At 39.6% G+C, this 21,370-nt stretch overlaps 1 protein-coding gene and 1 long non-coding RNA gene across 8 annotated transcripts in view; both read right to left on the bottom strand.

The window, feature by feature from the left end:
- The window catches only part of DMD (dystrophin), a 2,147,259-nt gene that overhangs the window by 200,602 nt on the left and 1,925,287 nt on the right, over nt 1-21,370 (bottom strand). The window lies entirely within an intron of this gene.
- Nucleotides 18,417-20,803, bottom strand: LOC145535985 (uncharacterized). Its single transcript, XR_014075572.1, has 2 exons — nt 20,535-20,803; nt 18,417-20,089 (listed from the first exon to the last, which is right to left on the bottom strand). It is a non-coding gene; the product is annotated as an uncharacterized LOC145535985 (long non-coding RNA).

Raw genomic sequence — 21,370 nt, 5'->3', positions numbered from 1 at the left:
GGGAGAAATATCAATAACCTCAGATATGCAGATGACACCACCCTTATGGCAGAAAGTGAAGAGGAACTAAAAAGCCTCTTGATGAAAGTGAAAGAGGAGAGTGAAAAAGTTGGCTTAAAGCTCAACATTCAGAAAACTAAGATCATGGCATCTGGTCCCATCACTTCATGGGAAATAGATGGGGAAACAGTGGAAACAGTGGCAGACTTTATTTTTGGGGGCTCCAAAATTACTGCAGATGGTAATTGCAGCCATGAAATTAAGATGCTTACTCCTTGGAAGGAAAGTTATGACCAACCTAGATAGCATATTAAAAAGTGGAGACATTACTTTGCCAACAAAGGTCCATCTACTCAAGACTATGGTTTTTCCAGTAGTCATGTATGGATGTGAGAGTTGGACTGTGAAGAAAGCTGAGCGCCAAAGAATTGATGCTTTTGAACTATGGTATTGGAGAAGACTCTTGAGAGTCCCTTGGACTGCTAGGATATCCAAACAGTCCATCCTAGAGGAGATCAGTCCTGGGTGTTCATTGGAAGGACGGATGTTGAAGCTGAAACTCCAATACCTTGGCCACTTCATGTGAAGAGTTGACTCATTGGAAAAGACCCTGATGCTGGGAAGGATTGGGGGCAGGAGGAGAAGGGGACGACAGAGGATGAGATGGCTGGATGGCATCACTGACTCGATGGACATGAGTTTGGGCAAACTCTGGGAGTTGGTGATGGACAGGGAGGCCTGGCGTGCTGCAATTCATGGGGTCAGAAAGAGTCGGACACGACTGAGCGACTGAACTGAACTGAAAGCTTGAAAGCAGAAGCCAGTGTTAAGTATTACTCAGTGTTACTCAGGAACATGTATTCTGGGTATGAGAAAAACAATCCAAAAAGTGATCATCTCCATTGGGAAGCATTACAAAGTTTGGTAACTCTTTAATATGTCCCTGAGGACAGAGAAACTATTTAAGATCACAAGAAGCTATTAAGAACATCTTCCTGAGGTATTAAACATTTCACATGGACTATCCATAAAAAGGTGGGAAATCTCCTTCCTGAAATCAGAATAGATTCTTGTCAAGGAATGGTTTCAGTTCATGGGAATAAACTGAATGACTGCCCTACAATTGAATAATTCTTTACACTATTTTGTAAGTTCTGTTATTTATTAGTATGGCATAAAAAATAAGACTGATAGCTTGAGGGGTCCTGGTTGTGAAAAACTACTGTAAGAAAAAAGGCTCAACATTTTTTTCATTTTCAAAAAGCTAACAGTAACCTGAGAGAAGGCAATGGCACCCCACTCCAGTACTCTTGCCTGGAAAATCCCATGGACAGAGGAGCCTGGTAGGCTATAGTCCATGGGGTCGCTAAAAGTCGGACATGAATGAGCGAATTCACTTTCACTTTTCCCTTTCATGCACTGGAGGAGGAAATGGCAACCCACTCCAGTATTCTTGCCTGGAGAATCCCAGGGACGGGGGAGCCTGGTGGGCTGCCGTCTATGGGGTCGCACAGAGTCGGACACGACTGAAGCGACTTCGCAGCAACAGTAACCTATTTTTTAATCCAATGGATGATGACTTCAGTAAAGACAATTTTGTCACAAAGATTTTTATGGAGACCTGCAGTATACTGAGCAGTTCTCCTGAGAAGTCTGTTTACTGCTCCCTTTACGGTGGGTCAAGAGACTGAGTTTCAGCAGAGAACTATTTTATAGGCATCTTTCTAAACCCATGTGAAGGCAGATAAGCGGGTCCTAATGTCAGAAAGAACTACTTTGAGCTAACTGAAGGAATTATGCTAAGACAACTGGGAAGAAATAATAGGGCTCATAAATGCAATCATTGCTCACAGGAACTTTATTAATCATATTCCCGGTGCCAAGTCACAAACATTTTCTCATCTCATCCTAATGGTAGAACTTTCTTATTGGCATCAGGCTTTTCATATTCCTTTAGGATTCATGCTCCATATGTGGACTAGCATGGCTCCAAATTGGATTAAACCTCAGAGCACTAGAGGTCAAGTAAGATCTTTCTAAATCATGAGCTATCCTTAATCATTTGAGTTTCTATGTCAAAACATCCTTTGGCATTTAGAGAGTGGTCTACTCTGAAGAAAATCAATCTTTTCTAACATCTGTACTTAACTTTCCTGCCCCCTGTATATAAAGGGAGCATGGCCACTTGCAAACGCTAATGTCTCAGCCAGGGAAATTAACTGATGGAAAACTGGAGAAAAGGCCCTGAAAATGAAAGTCTATGATGATATACTACATCTGTCACTGTCCTACCTACATCAGTTTATACCCCACACTTCTCATATGGTGGTAGAATCAGCCTTGTCTGATGCTCTGTATGCCTAAAAAGAAGAGAGCCAAGGTTAACAATGAGCAAGTGGGAGAGATATAACCCAAAGGCCATTATCCTCAGAGACAGAGCAAGGGACAAGTAGTGGATGTGAGAGCCCTCTGTTCATGTGGCTTCTTTGGAAACCGGTAGTATAAATAGTCTTTGAATTTATATGCATAAAATAAAACAGCAGAACATGGAGAAGAAAGATACAATGTTTGGGGGTTATTTCCATTGGGATTCTGTCTGTTAATAGTTTTTGGCTTTGTAAGATCTGTTGAAATAAGAGTTAACTTTGAAATCTTTCCATTACATAAGAGAAAAAGAAAGAGAGTAGGTGTTGGTACCCTAAGGTCAGCAGTGGTTTTGATAGTAGTCAGGCATGGGTTCCTCTTCAGTGGGTTTGAGTTGTCTTTATATAGTGCATTGTACGAACATAGACATCTGACTGGCTTGTGCTGCCTCCCAACCAGGTCATGGCAGATGGAAAATCTCAAGTGAAAGTTCTTTTCTGGTTACCGTTTGATGACCAGCTGTGGATTAGGCAAAGGTTGTGCATAGATACGAGTTTGGTGGGCCTCCTGTCCTAGAGCACACAACGGAATATGTGTTTTCTGAGAGTTGCCACCTTTCAATGCCACAAAACCACTGGCTTCTCCTCGGCCGAATGGCTCAATTGATCTAGAGTCTCATCCACTGGGAGACAGAACTGATCACAGCACAAACACATCCGTAACCGAGAGCCATGTCCTCTGCTCTATTTTGTTTTGTTAGTATGGGCTAGCTCAGGCTCGTCTCCAGGCACCTGAGTAGAATAGACAACATCCTGTCCTTACGTGTAACAGGGAAGACAGCTGTGATTCATGGTAAAATGTACAAGGTGCATGCACACCAATCTATATCCAAGCTTGGGGCAACACTTCTAGGTTTGAGCTTTGACATTTTTGTAGAATAAATGAAAAGAAAATTTCATTTGAATTTCATAATTACCTACTACTAGTGTGATTTAGAAGCAGCTGGTAGGTCAATATGGTACTCTTTTTTTTTAATGTATTTTTGGTACTAAGAGAAAAACATAAATGCTAGATACACCACTGTTTAATTTTCCCAGACTATTACAATCCAAACAATACATACATACACAGAGACACAAACATACAAAGTCATAATGTGATAGACACCATTGCTAGAAACTCAACTAAGGTGACACTTGTTTCTATTTGACTCACTTTTGAATACTACCTAAAGATGAATGAGAATAACCACTGCCCTATATCTACAACATGGTTCTATTTTTTTTCTAAATGAGTTTGCTAGTGGATCTTAACAGCATAAACCTACCTTCCATGAATTAAATGCAAAAACCGTGAATGCACATAATGCTTTTAGACTGAACCAAGTATTTTCATGAATAAAGATCCTCTTGGTCCACATAGGAAACCGTATTGGTGAGCAGCGGGTTGGCAATGAGTAAATTGCCAGATATGCTCAGCAGGTCAGATATGTACAGCTGGAGAGAGATCATGAAATTTAGCTAGTATACTAGTGAAAACACAAATCTGGAGAGGTGACAACCCACACTGCAATTTAAAAAATTCTATACAGACTTAGAAATCTATTACAGTACAATATGCACACAAGAAACATAAATATCTACCAAGAGAATTTGGTAGGCGTTGCCTTTGAAGATTTTCTTTCTTTTTTTGGAAAACAAAACACAACAAAACACCTCCTGTTGCCCTGAATGCTAATGATGGGAGACTGTTGCTATGGTGATGCTAATTTCAACACTGTTGCCTGTGGACTTCACATGAACTCCCTGTTTTAACTTCTGCAAATGTCATTTACAAAATGAAAACCCATTAATGATTAGCGAGGGAGGGCATAATGTTCCACTTTAATTAGAATAATAACGAATGCTGACACATAAAGTACAGGTTTGTGAATCGCCACTGAGCCTATGGTGTCAAAATTAATTATGACCGATGAGGATGCAGTTCTATTTTTTTTTAAGGAAGCCTTAGATAGAATAGCTGTATTTTGACTTAAGAGGAATTATAAACTCTCCATATTTTAATTTGAAGGTTTTAAAAAAACAAAACAGAAAGAACATCTCCCAGTAGGACACATAAAAACTTAACTGTGCAGAGGAAAAAAGACATTACAACCAAGGGTTAGATATTTCTAACTGAGTAGAACTAAAGAGAAACCAACTAATTGTTAAGTTTTTTTAAAAGGGCAGGAAAATGAGGGAGATAAGTTGTTTAAATAATTTTTAAATAATTATATGAGGAAGATAAGCTGCATATGACAAATATTCTGATGCTGGATATATTTTGATTTATGTGTTCAAACAGGGAAATACAGAGAAGACCTAAATCAACTGGAAACAGAAGGGAAAAAATTATTTTCTCTCTGATGGCAAAAGATGAACTTACCTTAAAACAAAGATTTTTTTTTCACCTGCACAAATTTTTCAGTAAAATCTAAAGATGCGAACACTGTTTGTTACAAAGATTGTCTTATTTTCGATGCTTTAAACTGCCATTCTGGGTTATCTGCTAGTCAATGAAATCATTTTACGCCACTGACACAACCAATCAAATACTGGTGGTGTTTTTACCAGATATATAGAAGGAGCCGAACACATTTTCAATATTTGACAAATCTTCCTAAAGAAGTTTCAAACCTGTGGGTTTTGGAAAGATATGATGAAGGGAAATGACACCAATTCTCTATACAGTTTCTAGAATGATCCTTGAAAAGCTCTTCTGTGTTCTGGGTCTTGAGCCCAGCAACATTACAGGGTCTATATAGAACTATCAAATTACCTGTGATATTGAGGTGAAAGCAAATTACCTGTGATATTGAGGTGAAAGCAGTATCTGTGGTGGCCTTACCGGCCAACCTGACATCAAGCCAAGAGTATTTCACTTGGGAAGATAGCTGTCATCTGTCTTCAAAACGGTAAAGTAAGAAGTTTGAGCACCTTTGTGTTTAAGTGAGAACTTGCGTCACTCAACAAAAGGTAGGATACAAATTATATAAATGATACCTTCTGAATTTTATTAGGAAATTAAAAAAAAAAACTGGAAGAAGAAATTACCAATATTGTTCATAACAGCTATCTGGGTTGTTATGGGTGATTCAAAATTTTTCTTGATCTTTCTCTGTTTCCACAGTAAACATTTTGTACCTTTGTGAGGAGAGGCAGAACTTATTAAGTTTCCAAAATATGGATCAGACTTCGCATTTCAACTGAGAGATATAGAGAGCTGCAAAGAGGGAGCTCCTGTAGTTACAATAAGAAAAAGTCTGGACAGATAAATCACTGACTTTTCATCAACCTATCAGAGAAATGAGGTCATGGGACAACCACTCTGAAGAGGGCTCCCCTGGTGGCTCAGTGGTGAAGAATCTGTCTGCCAATGTAGGAGGCAAGGGTTCAGTCCTTGATCTGGGAAGACCCCACATGCCATGGAGCTACTAAGCTGGTGCACCACAACTACTGAGCCTGTGCTCTAGAGCTCGGGAGCTACAACTACTGAAGCCTGCGTGCCCTAGAGCCTGTGCTCCACAACAAGAGAAGCCACTGCAATGAGAAGCCTGTGTACGGCAACTAGAGAGTAGCCTCCACTTGCTGCAAATAAATAAAATTATAAAAAATCTGAAGAAAGTTGTCTTCAGCAACATACCAGGCCTGAACATTTGGACACCTGGGGCATAATCTACCAGGTGCTATATAAACTGGTAGAGAGGGAAAATTCCTGGAGGCCATGTGAGGGCATGAGAGTGTGAAGCTCCTGGGGCCATAGTCACAACAAAGTTCCCCACTTTTTGCAGGCTTTTTCCTCCAGGAACAGAATCAGAATCTCACAGGGGGATGGGGAGAATCTAGAAAAAGCCCTCTACCCTGGGAGGTGCTGAGTGGGGAAAGGCCACAGCAGCCAGCCACTGTGAGCTTGCCCAAAGTCTTCTCCCTTAAGGAAGGAAAGGCTTAATCAGCAGAGGAAAGGACAGCACTGGAGGGCATTGGTGAACCACCATGACAGTTGAGTTAAGGGAATACCACTCATTTCATTTAGGTGAAAAAAGAAAAGAAAGGAAAGAAAAAATCTGTAGGGGAAAAGACCTCACTACGATTGACTAAGAGCGTGGGTGGACATTCACTACAGGAGAGGGGAATGGGAAGTTGAAGAAGTTCTTCCGCTGGAGGAGGTCACACCCCTAAGATTCAGGCCAACTGTGTATTACTTAGAATGTTAGAGAATGCCCCCTGCCCCACGCTTACTCTGTTGGCACACAAACAAGACTCCAATAATAAAGTAACCAGCGGAATTTGAAGGCTCTGGTGCCCATAGTAACAACACACCTCAACAATGATAACCATAGCAACACTTCCAACACAGCCCATCTCCCAACCAGATTATGATAGATCACCACACTAAAAGTATATTTACCTCACCATCCACTACTCTATACAAGATGTCTGGCTGTCACCCAAAAAATCCAAGGCATGTCTTAAAAAAGGAAAATCACAGTCTAAAGCAATCATCAGAACCAGACTCTTATATTTCAGACGTTGGAACTATCAGACAGGAGATTTAAAATAACCATAATCAGTACATTAAAAACTCTAAGGGAAAACGAAAACAGTAGGCGAAATCAAACAGGTAATTTCAGCAGAGATGAATACTGAAGAATGAATAACATGAAAATACTAGAAATAGAAAACACAGTAACAAAAAATAAAGAATGCCTTAAATGGATTCATCTGTAGATTTGACACAGACAAGGAAAGAATCAGTTAATGTGAAGACAGGGTAGTAGAAATTACATAAGCTGAAAAGGAAAAAAGTGAACAAAATTCTTCAGTTTTAATACAAATGAAGCAGTTTTCCACTATTACTTTGGTATCTAGAAAAGATATTTGCGATATTAAATAACTTTGGTTCAATCATTCTGATCAAGAATAAAGAGCTATGAATTAAAGAGTTTACTCACAGAAGCAAGCTTTGCTAAGCAATCAAGTTGGTACAAAATATTTTAATGGGCTAGTAACATTCCAGTTGTTTAGAATGATGTATTTTTAAAAAATGTTTTAGATTAAGAGTTTTAGGAAATAAAAAAGGTCCAGAATAAAAAAAAAACCAGAATATTTTCTCCCATGGCCCAGAATTAGTAATGGTTAATATTTTGTCTTTGCATAAAGGTTCTGTTTAACCAAAATAAAATGTTAAAGATGAAATTCAGGTCCCCTTTGATATATATATATATATTATATATATATATTTTATATACATTATATATATATATATTATATATACATATATAAGGGAGACCCCCTCCCTTATACTATGACTGATGTATATTTTGATGTATATTTTTCCAGGTTTTTAAATTATTTTTTTAGATTTTGTTTTTAATACTGCAACTGCCCTTCAAAACGTAAAGAGCTTTAAAAATTGTCCTTCCAAAATTAAGCATTAGACTCTCACTCACACCATGATTTCAGTTATCTGTTATACCCAAATGCAATCTAAATTAATAACTTCAACCATGACCCATGTCCTTCTCTTTCAAACTCTGGACATGTATCACCCATCAACTTGGCAGTGCTTCTTGCATGTAAAAAACTACTGCAAAATCAAATGTCAACAAGCAAATGGCCACCCCAAATCTGGTCTTTGTTCAGTGTTCCTATCTCACTATGAAGTATAATCAATTGTCCATTGCCCAGAAACCTAGGTGTGATCTGTCAACATGTTTTTCTTCTTTGCAACCCCTTCACATGTTATCTTATCCTCAACCCCTAATGATTTTTACCTCCTACATTTCTCTCAAATCTCTCTCCTTTTTGACATCTTCAATCCACCATTATCATGGTCCAACTACCATCATGCCTCACCTAGGTCTCATTAATAAACTTCAAATATTTATAGCCATGTGGTCCCCATCCAACTGCATCAGTCAGAGAGCTTTTGAGGTTTTCTCTCCACTCCCTCCAACAGTAGTTACACTGTCATTTAATGTATCTTAACTCTATTATCTGCTCTCTGGCTATACTTAGAGATAGTATAGGTGCGTGCACGTGTGCATGCCTGCCCAGTTGCTTAGTTGTGTCCGGCTCTTCGCGACCCCATGGATTGTAGCCTTCCAGGCTCCTCTGTCCATGTGATTGCCCAGGCAAGAATACTGGAGTGGGTTGTCATTTCCTTCTCCAGGGGATCTTCCCCACCCAGGGCTACATCCCGTGTCTCCTGAGTCTCCTGCATTGGCAGGTGGGTTCTTTACCAATGAACTACCTGGGAAACCCATATAGCATGGCTATTGCTTACTGAAGCTATCCTCTACATCTGGCACACATACCATGTAAATAAATACTCACTGAATGAATGAATGGATCAATCAGTAAAGAGTATATCTTGAAATAACTATGTGAGTTTCCTTAGGCAAGGAGAATCCAAACCATTTCTTAAAAGCATTATAATTAAACAACATTTTAATATTTGTGTCAAATTTTGAAAGCAGTAATAAATAGCAGTTTCTGTTTTTACAAACATAGCTGAGGTTAAACAAAATATACCAAGTAAAAAAATTCATACTAAATTGACTAATTATGGGTGAAATTGGCTATTTATGCTTCAACAATGATCAGAAACACCCTTATAAACTATGCATTTTTAATGAATAATAACACATTTTATAGTTTTATGGTTTCATTTTAGCATTTCAGAACAGTTCACAAATACACCAATTACTTTGCAATAGTATTATACTCTCATATTACAGGCCAATACAAGGAAGTAACAGCACAATGGATTTTGAAAGCATAGGGAAAATTCTTGGATGCTTAAGATAACGCTCTCTACTCCTTGCACCTTGTTTATACATGTTTTATAGTTTTATACAGATCTTTAATACAGAACTGAAATACAAACAAAGAATTATTTTAGCTCTTTAATTTGAAACCTTTGCAAATTTATTACTCCATTTATTTTGGGGGCAATTTTTTCAACTGCGGTAAAATATACATAACGTGATATTGACCATTTTAACCATTTTTATATGGACAATTCAGTGGCATTAAATACTTTCACAAAGTTGTACAACCATCACTGCTGTCCATTTCCAGAACTTTTCATTATTCTCTCATTCCAAAAAGAAATTCTGTATCCATTAAACTATAACTCCTTTCCTCTTCACCCACTTCCTAGGCAGGCAATCAGTAATCTACTTTCTATCTCAATGAATTTGACTATGGTAGGTAACTAACATGAGTGGAATCATACAATACGTATGCTTTTGTGTATGGATTATTTCACTTAACAATGTTTTCAAGGTTCACTCATATCATAGGAGGTATCAGAATTTCACACCTTTTAAAGGCTGAATAATATTCCATTGCATCTACTATCACGTTTTTTCCTCTGGTCATCTGTTGATGGTCCTTTGGGTTGTTTCCCACCTTTGGGCTGTTCTGAATGGTGGTGCTATGAATATTAGCATACAAGTATCTGTTATCAGTCGCTGTTTTCCATTTTGAGGGGTATATACTTATCAGCGCAATTGCTGGAACACAGGGAAATTTGAAGTTTACCTTTTTGAGGACCTACTGTTTTCCACAGGGTCCACACCATTTTACATTCTGACCAGCAATTTCTAATTTCTCAACATCATCATGAGCACTTTTTGTTTTCCTGTTTTTTTTTTTTTTTTGGACAACAGCCACCCTGTTCGATGCAAAGCAGCATCTCATTATGGTTTTGATATGTGTTTCTCTAATGACTAAATGTTGGAAATCTTTTCGTGGGCTTAACTCCTTTTTTGAAGGTTGTTGCCTTTCTACTAGATGCATTAAACACTATGAGTAATCAGTTTTAACTCTTGGGGAAAATTTGCCCATTTAAAATCTGCTAGTATAGTTAATAGCAACTACTTGCCTCACTGGATCATTTGAGGCCCTGGGTCCTATTTGATCCATGTCCATTTCCTCCACTAGGTGGACAGGGACTGTTCCAGGGTTGTGGGAGTTCCAGGAGGGCAGGGGCTATGCTGATATTGCTCATTACCATATTTCTGGGCTCATTACCATATTTCTGGTGTCTAATACAATATCTGGCACAGTAGCTCCCAATACATAGTTTGGCTAATTAATTTAGCAAATCTATTATGAACACATTTGCAGAGCAGAAACAGGTTTAACACTGAGAAGTCCTAGGGTTTCCTGTCTCATCCCAATGGACGACATCCCATCCCATGACTCGATGAACTGTATACATGTTACTGACTCCCATATTCACAGCCCTTGACCTGACCTTTTCCCTGAGCTTCAGGCTCCTATTACCAGCTGCACACCTAGGTACCCAATAGGTGCCTCAAACCTCACATGTCTAAACCTAGACATTTCCAGAATTTCTACACAGAACAGTGACACTCTAGTTGGCAAGCTTATTCTTTTGTTTAGATAATATGTTTGCCTGTTGTTGCCAGGGGGAAAAAGTGGCCAGTGGGTATTACTGAGACTAAAAGCCCTCCAAGTCACCTCCTGGTGCTGCCAATGGTGTCTAAGACATATCTCTTGTTTTCCCTACCAAACTCGTTCATCCCTTCAGGTACCTGTTTCGGACAAAAGACCAGGAGACATCTGCATTGCCCTCCCGCCCTGACTCCTGACCTCCTGTGCATCAGCAAGAGGTGCTGATTGTTTCCAATCCTGTATGTATCCCCCAACCACTTCTCAGGATCCCCGCAGATACCATTCTCTAGATCTAATCTGCTGTTGCTGCTGCTAATCGCGTCAGTCGTGTCCGACTCTGTGCGACCCCATAGACGGCAGCCCACCAGGCTCCCCCATCCCTGGGATTCTCCAGGCAAGAACACTGGAGTGGGTTGCCATTTCCTTCTCCAATGCATGAAAATGAAAAGTGAAAGTGAAGTCGCTCAGTCGTGTCCGACTCTTAGCGACCCCATGGACTGCAGCCTACCAGGCTCCTCCATCCATGGGATTTTCCAGGCAAGAGTACTGGAGTGGGTCGCCAGTGCCTTCTCCGAGATCTAATCTACCACAAGTGTTTTCTTCACACCTAACTGGTCTCTCTGTTTCCACTCTGGCCTGTCCTGTTTCTTCACCCCCTTCCCACATGTCCCACCCAGTATATGCACACAGCAGTCAATTATGTCCTGCTGATCTAGTGTGGTCTCAAACTGTCCTATAACAAGGTACTAGCGTAAAGTATAACAAAAGCAAAACACCTCCAAGAAACTTTACTTGGGGCATTGAGAAAGATCAGTGTTTGTATTTCAGAAGTTTTCCTCTTTGGACTTCTCAGGTAGCTCAGTGGTTAAGAACTGACCTGTCAATGCAGGGGACATGAGTTCAATCCCTGGTTTTGGAAGAGTCCATATGTCACAGAGCAACTAAGCTCATGCACCACAACTACTGAAGCCCTCACACCTAGAGCCCCGTGCTCCATAGCAAGAAAAGCCACCGCAACAAGAAACCTGTGCATTGCAATTGAGAGTTGCCCATGCTTGCTGCAACTAGAGTAAGCCCACGCACAGCAGAGAAGACCCAGCACAGCCAAAAAAAAAAAAGAAAAAGGTTTTCCTCTTTGAGGCTGCAGAAAAGTGTATTCAGGGCTCAACTTCAAGAGTCTTCTTGATTATGAATCAGATATATTTTGCTCATTTGCAATATAATTGAAAGTAAGGTTTGACAATAAATATACTTTCTATTATAAACACTGAAAAAAGCAAACAAAACAAAACAAAAAACAGAGTGTGTTGTCTGCCAAAATGCCTTTTGTTTTTGTTGTTATTCACGGTTGCATGATTTGAACCATCGTAGAAAGACTATCAGAGGAAGTGTTAGGCGCTAAAGCATTTAAAGGATTTTCTTCTTTCTTTGTAAAGGATACATGAAACCTGGAAATTGGAAACATATTTACTGCAATACTCAAAGCATCAAGAACTGCACAACTAAGGTTTATTTCAAATTAGTTTTCAAATTTAAAAATAACAGGATTAAATTATACCTTTATAGTTTCTATTAGACACTTAAGAGTGGCTTGTATGTTTTCTGATTGGTTTATAATAAGCAGGTGTGATGCTACTATGTTCAGGATCACACCTCTCATTTCCCAGAATAATGCAGTTCAAAGTATATTGCAATTACTTAAGGGCATACATGTTATCTTATAACATCTAGAGAATTTATGGCTTCCCAGGCAGCTCAGTGGTAAAGGATCCGCCTGCCAATGCAGGAGACGCAAGAGATGCAGTCTTGATCCTTGGGTTGGGAAGATCCTCTGGAGAAGGAAATTACAATTCACTCCAGAAAATCCCATGGACAGAGGAGCCTGACAGACTACAGTTCGTGGGGTTGCAAAGAGTCAGACACAACTACGCACTCATGCACACAGAGAACTTATATCTTTAGACACTTGGGCCTAAATACAACCTATCAGATTATTATTATTTCATCTCTACCTTACTTTGGTGTTTTACATCTCAAATTCAATTTCCTAGAGATTTCCTTAGGTGCATTATTAACCTGTACCACAATAATCTGTTTCTTACAGTGCACACTACTAATAATCTTTGTAATCATTTCCTGTGCCTCCATTTTTATTTTGGAATACATATATTTAGGTAAGGAGAAGCAAAAACAGAATCTTCAGTTGACAGAGTACTGTGTATCAATTCAGTAGAAGTTGGTATAATCAAGCATAAAACTCTGAATAAAGTTACTGTCTTTATTGTAAATTAAAAAAATAAATAACTAAAATTAAAAAAAGAGAGAAGTATATCCAATAAACCTAAGTCTACTTTTCTTCATTTTGCTGTTTATAAAACTTGGTGATAAGAGGCTTTTGTCCACTACAGAACTAGACGTTATTTGGATAAAAATGCTGCTGGTCTGGGATTCATGCTGCCCCAAAGCAATATCGATTTGCTGGGGGATTATTTTCCTCTGTTCTTATTCAGTGTTAGTAGTTTCAAATATTTTAAGTTTATTTTTCCCTAGTGTTTTATGGAATTAATTCTATATTTTGGGGGCCACAGCAACTATTGTAAAGGTGTGACCCAAATTGCCCAATGATAGTATCCAGTATGCCTCCCAGATCCTTCAGACGGTGCTATTTTTCTACATTCTATTAGCCATCAGGATTTTCAGGCTATAATTTTAAAAAAAAATGTTCCACATCTGAGCCCTCTGATACATCCTGAGTTATAGTTACAGTTATAGTCAGATAACTTCTCGGGAAAAATGACTTTGTAGTTGGAACATGTTTTCTCCATCCTTCCATATTAATTTTTTCCAGTTCACAACTCAAAAAAGATTAGTACGCTTTGAATCTACCAGCCAGTGTGGAAAGATCAAACTTCTACCTCAACACTGAGCTGCTTCCTTTCAGCTTATATATCTTCTGTTCAAGCAATATATTCAAGGACTTCGAATATAATTGGCAATTTTGTTGATGATGAACGAGGCTGAGCAGAGTAAGGATGACTTTTGCTACTCTGCAGTGCTTACAGTAAAACAGAAATGGCTTGGCGGCTGCGTATATGAAATAAGAGCTAGATAAACAACTCTAAGTTTCTTGACAAGAAAGTCTATTTAAAAAGATATAATGCAATGACTTTTCCCCCTACCAAAACAACAGCAACTCCTCCCCGCCCGCCCCGCAAAAGAAAACAAAGCTCTATTTGAAAAGAAAACCTGGCTATCTTTTTTATATGTCAACATTAGACACCTATGCAATTAATCTATTTTCTATATGCTTGATAAACGACTCTTGAGAGTTCCTTGGATTGCAAGGAGATCCAACCAGTCAATCCTAAAGGAAATCAGTCCTGAATATTCATTGGAAGGACTGATGCTGAAGCTGAAGCTCTAATACTTTGGCCACCTGAAGCGAAGAACTGACTCACTGGAAAAGACCCTGATGCTGGGAAAGATTGAGGGCAGTAGGAGAAGGGAGCGAGAGAAGATCAGATGGTTGGATGGCATCACTGACTCAATGGACATGACTTTGAGCAAACTCTGGGACATGGTGAAAGACAGGGAAGTCTGGAGTGCTGTAGTCCATGGGGTGGCAAAGAGCTGGACATGACTTAGCGACTGAACAACAATAGTTCAATAGTAGTTCAACAATAGAACAACAATAAAATGACATCTAATATTTACCAGCAAATGGAAAGGACTGGTTGAATAGAATTAAATTCCACACTTGAAGTCTTTCTTTCCCATTGGATGCCACTATGGTTCTGTCGTAATGTCTCTCTCAGACTCTACCACCTATCTCATCCCACCTGTTTCAAAATCTTTTACTGTTAAGACATAAGGTTACATGCATTCACTGAACAACCTTAGCTCCTGAGGCAGCTTGTGTGTTTTGACAGAAACAGAATTTGAAGGCATTTTCCTGAAATATTCTCACAACAGTTTTGGCAAGGAGCTTCTAAAGGAATACATTCACTTAAAAATGCTTCCTCTAAAACAGCAACTTTCAAAGATGTTCCGTTTCTCGACAGTTCAACCAGGCGTCCCATGCCATCAAGTATTTCTCTCTGCTCTCACCCAACTGAAACACAGAAAATGAATGAACTAATGGCTGAAATTGCTCCCAAAATACAATTTAATCAACTGCAATTCCAGTTAGATTACCTGGAATAAAAACATTATATGGAACGCCTCTAATCTGGTTTTCTCTCTTCCTTTATAAGAATGCCTATGAGGATCAGAGGTAAGTGCTAAAGGATGTGTTTAATCCCCCAAATCAAACAAAACAAATTATTAAATATGTATTTTCAAGTTGTGTGTGAGGTAATAAGGTGCTAAAGGATGATGCAAAGATACCTAATGCAGAAGTGTTGTCAAGGAGTTTACAGCTTAATTGGGGAGAAGAGGGATCTGAAAATTAACAAAAATATTTCAAGAGTTAAACAGGAAAGAAGGGAAAGACGACTTATGGCTTGAAGGTAGTTACAGAGGTCCTTGCTGTCTCAAAGAATGATTCTAAGGCAATTTTTTAAAAATTAAATGTCATATATATAATTTTTGATATAGAATGTGTAAGTGTTATATCTCTCACAAGTCTTGAACCTGACCTTTTCTTAGACGTTTGACTTCCTAGAACTGGGGACAACATGATAAGGGAGAACACATGGACCCATTTATTTTCTTTCCTTTCATTTCCTTTCTCTCATTGCAAAGATAATTTTTAAATTAAAACAAGTACACACTGTGTAAGTATAAAGGGCTGAATTTAGAACTGGACTCACATAAAGTGCAGATTTTATGTAGTACCGATCTTTACTAATGATTCAAAGGATTATAGGGAAACACCAGGCACAGATAAAACATTCTTCACCTGGAGGAACCTGAAATAATCAGATACAATGCCCCAAATATCCCTATTCGTTCACATTATGATATGCTTTGGTTTCATATTCACAGAAAGGCTTTTAAAACATTTATGCATAAATAGTGATATTGAAAGGAAGCCATTTCCATCTCCAAAGGCTTCCATTTTATAATCTGTTAATGACAAACATAGGAAAATGCTCCAGTGACCATGCCCTGCTTTCCATCCAGTCATGACTCATAAAGCCATAAATTCCAGGTTTATTTACAGTAAGTAAAATAGCCAGACCAGGCATATCCTGCTAAAAACATTTTATAGATAGGGACTTTCAGGTATCTTTCTGCTAGGTAAAGACCATTAACAAGATTAACAAGAAGGTCTGGGCGGTCATTAGCGTGTTTATAAGGAGGTCTGTTGAGTTGAGGTCATTCACTCCCCTCATCCCATAGGGAATGAGTTACAGGCCTGCTGTTAATACTCTTTTCTCCTCTACCTCCTTCTCTCCTTTTCCTTCCACCTCCCTTCTTCTCTCACTCTGTACATATACATATATATGTATATAAATATGCACAGACATACAGGTATAGATGTAAAATGGTCATAATTTTTCTTTTAGTTTTAACTACAAAGATACTTGAGGCTTCCCTGGTAGCTCAGATGGTTAAGAATCTTCCTGCAATGCAGGAGACCTGGGTTCAATCCCTGGGTTGGGAAGATCCCCTGGAGAAGGAAATGGCAACCCACTCTAGTATTCTTGCCTGGAGAATCCCATGAACAGAGGAACCTGGAGGGCTACAGTCCATGAGTAGCAAAGAGTCAGACATGATTTAGCGACTAAGCTCACACAAAGATACTTATACCTTGAGCTTTTGCTATACTTATGCTTGCCCCCTCCTGTTCCATTTAGGGTTCATTCTTCCCTATTATTTGATGGTTTTTTGGCAGAAAAGTTTGTAGCACTGAAATAAGTTAGAGTGAAAAGAAATAACTTGGTCTTATATTTGACAAAGCACACATTTATAGATTAGTACGGGGTGACTCTATATTCAGACAGACATTTTTCTTAATCTTCAGGAAATACAAGTTATTCTTTACTTTCAAAAACATATGAATTGTCCAAAGTCATTTGCTGACTTTAAGTCATTACAAAAGAAAGCATAAGAAATATTTGTTAGCCACCATATAGTTATAATAATAAAAAAGAAGAGAAATCATTCTGCAGTAAGGTGAGATTTTCCACACGTAATGCATGGGGTTACCAAATGCTCAGTGTCTAGGGAAGTCAGGACTTACAACCATAGGTTATTTGCCTTGTAAGGCTAGAACCATGGGCCTGGGATTTATGGCAAAGAGGAGACTCTGTTATCAGAAGGAGGGGATGGTATCAAATTCAAGGACAAGCTCTAGTGTAAAAAAGCCTCCCAAAGAGTTGTCCTAATCCATCTGAGTTGACCCTGTGATACCCTTCAAAAGGGCTTAGAATTGGGAGTATAGGGAACAACACATGCTATGGCGTCTATAACATTAGGTTACTTGTCTCGCGTACTCACATCTCCACAAAGCCCTGATGGAAGTGCCAGGAAGTGACTCAGACATCCTCCACTTTCTCAGCTTCCACAGAGGAAAGCAAATGCTTACATCATGGCTGGCCAGGTTTTTGTTTTATTTTTTGTGGCCCTTTATTGCCAAAAACAGCATAGAGAAACTTAGGTCTTGGCAAGAGCACAGTGGCAGAAGTTGATTAGCGAAGGAAGAAATATGATGCAAGGAAGAACTAGTAGGATAGTGTTGGTGATTTTCAAGATGGCGGCCCTACAGTGGAGGACTGGCCACACTTGCTTACACTAAGGGTCGGTTTTCAACCAGCAATACTAGGAAGTTGAAAGAGTTGGGGACAACAGATGAAATGTATTAGTCATTATTGTTATTATAAATCTCCATTCTCTACTCTTTTATTAATTTTTTCCTTCCAACTTTCAACACTTCTCCTACCAAATGGGTCCCCACCTGCATCCTCAAGAATCCTGGCTAAGTTGGCCCCTGCCCGACGTTGGGGGAGAGGCGACTAACTCCCACCCAGGTGAGGAACTCCAAGCAACTTTGATCCACTAGAGTATGCATGTGGGGGGTAAGGATAGTGATTGCGGGGGTCCTAGTTTGGACACGAGGGGGTGCAAAGCCAACTGAGGTCACAGGGTTGGTGGGAAAGGCACAGAGCCGGGTCTTTACTACTGTGACTTGAGAAAGCCACCAGCCTCTCTGAATCTCAGCTATTTCTTCTTTATTAGATACTAACTGGGGTTGTTAACCTCATAAATGGGAAGATAATAGCTAGTTCTAGCACTCAGTAGGCACATGTTACACTTAGCTTTTCATCCTGTCTCAGGGGTCATATGGACCAGAACTATGAGATGCTCCCTTAGTTGAAAGCAAAAGACCGAGAAAAAGTGATCACACTGAAAGGAAACAAAACCACAACAAAAAAATTCCCAAAATAGCAAAGAAGCAAGTTAAAAATGACTCTCTGCACTGACTATCTGACTTGCAACAGCTTTGGGACCAAGAAGGAGGTGGATATGCTGAGAAAAAAAACAGAAAAAGCGACTGAAAGTTTCAGGGGGAGCAGGAAAGCTTCTCTGCTTCATCCACCTGGCAGTTCTTAGGAGCTTTACAGGCTGCTGAAAACAGAGAAGTTTTGTTTTTTTCTTTTCTTGTGCAAGGATATGAAAATATTGCAAGGTGACAGCACTGATGTATACAATGCACTCATTTTATTTTTCAAAAGAAATTATATGTGTGTGTGTGCTGACAACTTTCCAGAAGGAAGTATTCTCATTCCTTCTCCCTACCCTCTGCCCTCCTCCTCCCTGTCCTCTGGAATGAGGGAGGGGGAGACTGAATGGGATTTGGAGTTTTCCCGCTGAGAAAGGGACATTTTGTGTAACCAGGTCAATGTTCAAAGGACTAATGCTCTAAGGAAATTATCCAAAGGGGAGAGGCGGTTCAGGGTTATTCAGTTATTTTCAAATGCTGTCTGGGCTGCTGCTGACCTTTGTAAAGGCCAACAGGATGTGGCTTCCCAGGGGGACAGGATAAGAAGCAATTAGAGGATCCTAGGAGAGGCTCAGGAATGTTTGGGAATGCACATATATCCCAAATTATATGGGAACACCAAGAACGAAAATAAACTAATTTGATCAAGGATATCTGTGTGCTAGAAAATATTCTAAACACATAGCTAACACTGGACATGACCTTTGGGTTTTTAAGATTTTCTTAAAAACCCAGCGCTCGGTATCTATTAGATGTCAGTGAGACTTCAGTTCCATTTTGGAGAAGTTCATTCATATTCCCTACGTGTCAGAAGGGAGAATGGGTGTGAGGTTAACTAGTCACAGAGTCAGATTATGATAAAGCTGAGTTTCCAACGCAGGTTTATTTGAGGCCACAGCCCATGGTCTCTTCTACTACCCAACTATGGAAGAATGAACGTGTTTCACAAAGCTAGAAAAAGAAAATGAAGCAACAGCTGAAATAACTTATTCCTCTTTTTTCGGGAAAGAGACCTAAATATATTTCATGAACATTCTCACATTCCCCAAGGTGCCATGAATGAGGTGAGGGGAAAAACAATACCTGGGAAATATATCAGAATTTTTGACCTGTATACAACACTGTATTTTAGCTGCAGCATATATGTGCATATGTACATATGCTGCCACCTTTAAGCATTACATACGGCACAGAATGTTATAGGATTTTTTCTGTAAAATAAAAACGTCACTATCATTCTCTTCAGACTCAGTAGCTACTATATTCCAGCCCTAAAAGTAAATCCAAAGTAAACGCTTAGTGAAACACACAGGTTGATCAATTTAAAGCTCTACCGAACACTGCAAAACCTGAAGAATGATCATGAGTGGCATTTAAGAAAAATAAAAAGACCCCAGTTCTACTGAAACAAAGAAAGCCAGAGCTCAGAATGATTTCAGGCATTATCAGGTGGGCTAAGTCGTACTGCAAATCACAGTGTTAAAGACAGAGCAGAATCCAGACCTCAGGATTTTGTATGTACCATTCAGACACTCAGCTAAGGATCATCTGCTAGGCACTGGGTTTAAGAGACCTGAGAAACTCTATAGGGCTTCCCTGGTGGCTCAGCTGGTAAAGAATCCGCTTGCAATGCAGGAGACCCCGGTTCGATTCCTGGGTCAGGAAGATCTGCTAGAGAAGGGATAGGCTACCCACTCCAGTATTCTTGGGCTTCCCTGGTGGCTCAGCTGACAAAGAATCTGCCTCCAATGCACGAGAGCTGGGTTTGATCCCTGGGTTGGGAAGATCCCCTGGAGAAGGGAAGGGCTACCCACTCCAGTATTGCCTGGAGAATCCATGGACTGTACTCTATATAAGACTCAGCACACTTTGTAATATTAACTGGTGGCACAGTGGTAAAGGACCCGCCTGCTGAGTCTGATGTATGAAGCTGAGCATCCAAACTGGTGCTCTGTGACAACCCAGAGGGATGGGGTGGGGAGGGAGGTGGGAGCAGGGTTCAGGATGGAGGGGACATATGTATACTTTTGGCCAGCCGATTCATACTGCTGTATGGCAAAAACCATCACAATATTGTAAAGTAATTGTCCTCCAATTAAAATAAATAAATGAAAAAATACAAAAGAATCCACCTGCCAATGAAAGAGCCTTTGGTTGGATCCTGGGGTCAGGGAGATCCCCTGGAGAAGGAAATGGCAACCCACTCCAGTATTCTTGTCTGGGAAATTCCATAGACAGAGAAAAGCCTGGTGGGCTACCCCTCATGAAGTCACAAAGACTTGGACATGACTGAGTGACTAAACAACAACAACAAAACTAGAGGATACGAGAGACCCATTTGGGTGGTAGATCTAAATGGACACACAGACATCTGAAGATTTTTTGAAAGTAAAAGGGGCCAGGAAACTGGAAAGCATGTGAAACTTCTTGTATGCATTTGTTTATTCATTCATTCTAATATCTACTGAGCACATGCTATCTGTGAGGCACTATGCTAGAAAAAGACACACAGCACCTATCCTCATGAACTCTATTATCTCAGTTGAGGTTCTATGTATCAGCTTATGAAACTGTAAGGAAAGATGTGAGATCTTTTTGTGAGCCTATGAGACAGAAGATAGTAACATCTACAGCTACCAACAAGATGTACAAAAGCAAAGGCCAGAATCAGCACCCCGTATGACCCTATGGCACCTCCTGCACTCTCTTTCAGTTACCATCTTAAGCTGAGCTGTTTTCAAGATTATATCATCAATTACGCATTACTGACCATTCCTTCATTGTGGTTGCAGAGTTTAATGAGACTCAGCTAATATGACCTCTGGAAGCATCAAACTGTGGAGGAGAAAGCACAGCAGAGAAGACTGACCTCTGGGTTATCTCTGTGTACAAAGCCTTTTGAAAAGTCAGAACACCAGGCTTCTGGCAGCGATTCCACAAATTTAATTACCCAGAGATACTCACCAGTATCCTCAAAGACTGACAGCTGATTCTCTATTACATCTGCTTCTTATTATCAATGGTGCTAAACAGTTAAGGAAAAGGTTTCACATTATTTGTCCTTCCTATCCTGTAAGATTGATGGTGCAATAAG

This window comes from Giraffa tippelskirchi, chromosome X (assembly GCF_054371585.1).
Source record: "Giraffa tippelskirchi isolate mGirTip1 chromosome X, T2T-mGirTip1v1.2.pri, whole genome shotgun sequence".
Taxonomy (NCBI): Eukaryota; Metazoa; Chordata; class Mammalia; order Artiodactyla; family Giraffidae; genus Giraffa; species Giraffa tippelskirchi.
The sequence above is the reverse complement of the archived record's forward strand: the minus strand, read 5'-3'. Positions and strand labels throughout refer to the sequence as shown.